We start from the raw sequence: 4,771 nt of genomic DNA, 5'->3' as shown, positions 1-4,771 counted from the left end.
GTAATAGCACATGATATCTCTTCTAGGAACATAGAACTTCTCCACATTGTTAAACAGGACCTGAGGGAAGTTGCCATGTTCCAGCAAGGTAGGTATGGGGCACTGGTCCATGGTGGAGTCCGGGCACAGCAGCCAGCAGCAGCAGGGGACAGAAAGGCGGGTGGCCAGAGTTTAAGAACTGAAGGGATGGTCCTATCTTCATTTTTCTGCTCTCCACAACCATGAGATTTACAGCTTGTTTGCCTGGGAGTTTTTCTTTAGAAACTTTTTTTTTTTAAGATTTATTTATTTATTGTATGTAAGTACACTGTAGCTGTCTTCAGACACTCCAGAAGAGGGTGTCAGATCTTGTTACAGATGGTTGTGAGCCACCATGTGGTTGTTGGGATTTGAACTCCGTACCTTCGGAAGAGCAGTCGGGTGCTCTTACCCACTGAGCCATCTCACCAGCCCCCTGGGAGTTTTTCTTTAAAGCTCTAAAAAACTGTCCTTGTCCTTTTGGGATAGACCCTGTTTGAGTCTGTCCTTGTGCTCATTAATGACACTAAGAGCCCAAGAGGGGACCCTGATTTCCCCATTATCATATGGTGGCTTTGGTGGGGCTCCCTAAGATCTTCCAGCTTCTAGCTTTAGTTTTGTAACTTATGGAGAAAACAAAACCTCTTTCTGACTCCTAGGTAGTGTTCTTTCTATAGACCTCCCAGAGTGGCACTGTTTACTTGGGATCTTCAGTAATGTAGGCATTACATTCCTCTTAGAATTTCTTTGCTTTTAATTATTTGTACCTTAAATTTTATTGCGTTGTGCTTCAGTTTTTGTTTGTCTCGTGATATCTTTTAATCCCCGCTCTCATTTCTTCCCTAATTGTTGCTTAGGAACCCAATGCTTAGTCCCCATGAATGCGTTAGCTTTTCCTTCTCCTAAATCATCCTGTGTTCACTGTCTCGCGGAAGTTACCCTGCTATGGTAGTTCAGCCTGTAGACACTTGCCTGGGTCACATCCCTAACACATGTATTTGTGGGATGTAAAAACATGCCAGGACATTTGGTAAGGTAGAGCAGGTTGAGACCTGGAGACTTGGTGGGCACACACTTTGAGGCTTAGATGACTCCCAGATCCCTGCTAGACTCCTGGCTAGGAACGTGTGCCACATAAAAGAAAGGTGTCCTATGGTCATATAGGCTCAAAACAGAGTTCTCCATGCTAATGAGGTATCTAGAGGCCTGGGGAGCTTAGCCAATAAGCTTCCCTTCCCAGACATTCCTCCCTGCGAAAGTTATTTGATCTCAGGCCCACCCTGAGAAGTTGGCTATGGTACATTACACACCCATTTTCCACCATGACAATAAACTGTTTAGAACCATGGACTGTCTCTTTTCATCAAGATTCACCATGGGGAGTCATGAAGAAGGTCTTTGCCTATAGAGCTACTGTTTAATTCTCCTGTAGAAGGCCTCTCTGTGCTCCCAGCCACAATTGCCACTAAGTCAAGCTAAGGACAAGACAGAGCCCCCTTTCTCCCCCCGGGCCCCTGGCTAGAAGCTGTCCCCAGCCCATGGGCCCCTGACTCCATTCTTTGCTCCCAGCAGTGCCTGGATGTCCCAGAGTCTGAGAACCCCATGGCCCCTGCCTCATTGCAGGTCTGGGGACCCCCTAACTAGCTCAGGTTTTCCCACATCTCAGACTGTGGTCCCTCCATCCCCTCCTCCCTGGTGCCTGGCGGTTCTTTACAGCACCAGCACTCCAGCAGCAGGTGGGGTAAGTGCAGTCTACTCCCTGCAGAGGTCCACCTCCCCAAGTGGCTGGACTTGGGGAGGCATCTCGTGCTCCAAACATTATTATCTCTGCTTTCATTCAACAGAGGGAAATATATAAAATGCCAGGGTTGGCTGGTGTTTAATCATTTCTCGAAATGACATGTTTATTTTTAGAAATAAGTCACGAAACCAAACAATCAACAGTAACTATCCAAAAGAGAAACAGAAAGTTGTCTTTCATTAGACTTTGTGTATATAATAACACCAGTAAAGGAACAACCCAGCAGACGCTGCAGTAGAAAGAAGGGAACACACTCCACACAATCCTGCACTGCTCCTCATGTGGGCGTTTACATGCAAGCTCATGTTCCCTTAGCTTCTTCATTAACTTTTATGTTGCAAAGTAGATTTAATGCTTTTTAAATGTGCCTTCCTTATTGAATTCTACCAGATAATATTGTTTTTTCTAGCCCGGGTGCCCCACTTCAAGCTTTTTCCTTAAAAATGGAATTTAGAATAAGTACAAACCCAGGTAGTTGCTAGTTTCATGATGGTGTCATAGATGACTGCAGTTGTTTCCAGGTTTAGACCCCTAACAGAGTTGGTAACAAAGACAAGGTTGACTTTAGCAGGCTTTATTCCTGTTTTGGAGCCAGTCACAGTAATACTCTCCTGTCACATGCATGTGTGGTCATGGTGGTGGGGGTTGCTCTCACCACCCTGGGTGAACATATCTCTATTTTCCCCTTATGTAGACTTTCATGTCTGGAGCTCATGTTTTTCTCTTACTGTTCCTGGGGTTTAGGGTAAAACTCTCAGTTCTGTTCAGATGTGGAAGAATATACCTTTAATCCTAGCACTTGGGAGGCAGAGGGATATCTGTGGCTGGTCTTTGCTACTTTGTGGGTTCTTTTTCCCACCTGTTATCCCCCCAGTTTTACCCCCATCACTAGATAGGAGAGAAAGAAGGATAGAAGGGGAGAGAGGTAGAGATCTCTGAATCCAATTTCTTTCTTCTGGTTTCTTCTTTGAGCACAACTACTAACAAACTGCATCCAATCCCCCTGAATGACCACCAACCACCAACCTTGCCTGTCAGAGCCCTAGCACTTATCTACCCTCTGAAAAGTTCCTAGAATTGCAAAGGTCACACAATCATAGAAACTATCTGCAGCTAGCAAAAGCATGCCTCTGATAGAGCACGAGGCAAATCCTCATGCAGTCAGTCTGAAGGGGCCCCATTTCCACACACCTGGGAGTAAAATGAAAACACATTCTTTTTTTTTTTTAATTTTTTTTATATTTATTTATTTATTGTAAGTACACTGTAGCTGTCTTCAGACACTCCAGAAGAGGGCGCCAGATTTCGTTACAGATGGTTGTGGTTGCTGGGATTTGAACTCAGGACCTTTGGAAGAGCAGTCGGCACTCTTAACTGCTGAGCCATTTCACCAGCCCCATGAAAACACATTCTTATAATATTTCTGTTTTTAAAGAAACCAAAATTCCAGAATTGTCATTATATCTCCCCTCTTCTGATTTAAGCCATTAATTAGAAACAGACATTTTCAATGAATAAGGGCTTTTCAGGCCAGTGGCCAAGGTTTTCAGGAGACGCCTCCTGCTCAGTTCTAGTCTTTATCAGTTTCGATCGTATCCACAGCTTTTCATTGCCTGTGGAGATAGAAACAAATTTGAGTCCACAGTGAGAAACTTTGGCTGGCTTCCATTCTGATGTTAACACATCCTTATAGTATAGAGGCTGATTTAACTCCACAGGTTTTTCTATAACCCAGTGTCTCTCAGTTGCTCTTATCTGAAATGGCTAATAATTTTTTGCTTCAGAGCTGGAGCCAGCTCCCCCCAAGGTCATTTCCCAATGGTAAGAAATTGTCTTGGATATCCCTTTTGGACCTAACTCATTGGTCCAATGGCAACCCTTGCCACGTTGCCTGTTCACCCCTGGAAGCCTAGGCCTTCTTTCTGTTTTATATTTAGAACAACCACTGCCCTTAGAACTGCTTTGTCCACAATTTTGTTGCAAATGACTGTATTTCCCACAATTAAAGCACTGGACATTTGAGATCTGAGTCCTTTTAACAGTTTGGTCACAGTCTTTTTGCAAATGACCATACTTCCCACAACTGAAGCACCAGGCATTTTGATATCAGAGTTCTCTAGCTGCAACTTGATTTATTATATTAGCATGGTGCACATTAGAACCACTATCAGCTGTATCCTTATCCACTTGTCCATAGGTTCTGCTCACAACTTTTATGGTCTAATAGCTTTATACATTCAGTATTTGAATCTTCTTTTTTTTTTCAACAGAATTTACTTGTATATTTTCCATTTTCTATACTATTTGAAGACATAGGATAGCCTTCATATTAGCTTTCTACAATACTGTGTTTTAAATTTATCCGGTAAACTGAGATGCAGTACAACTTGGATACAACTGAGGTGAGAAGCAACTTCGCAGGCCCTGGTGCTCAACAGTTCCAGACTAAACAGGTAGTGCACAGCTGCATTAAAAGGTAGTTTGCAAATATTCAAGTTACCCCAAGATTCCCTCCACATCTCTGCCTTGTTCAAACTAGTGCAACCGGCCATTGCTTATACTGTGGCACAGCATTTGGTAAACTGTAATGGTTTTACTCCTCAATCAAAAGCCTGTGAAGGTGCCGCCACACAGCTGAGCAAGTCAGATCTGCTCATGGTGGAGGTGCTAAGTGTGCAGTCCCAAAAGGTACAGTTTACTTGAGAAATGCACATTAGCAAGTGCCCCAAATACAGAGCTGGATAGAACCAGACCAATAAGTCTATAATTACTCAACTGAGCTAACATAAATACATTCAAAATAAAGCTGGAGGTCAGAATTTGTTTTAGAATCACATTTGCAGACTTTCTTAATCAAACAGAAGTTTGACATTCTACAGTTGAAAATGAGACTCTCACTTGGCAGAGAACAGAGAGAGATTTGGTGGTCCCTCCTGTACAGATAAGGAAATA

The sequence above is a fragment of the Mus caroli genome, chromosome 11, assembly GCF_900094665.2.
Source record: "Mus caroli chromosome 11, CAROLI_EIJ_v1.1, whole genome shotgun sequence".
Taxonomy (NCBI): Eukaryota; Metazoa; Chordata; class Mammalia; order Rodentia; family Muridae; genus Mus; species Mus caroli.
The sequence above is the reverse complement of the archived record's forward strand: the minus strand, read 5'-3'. Positions refer to the sequence as shown.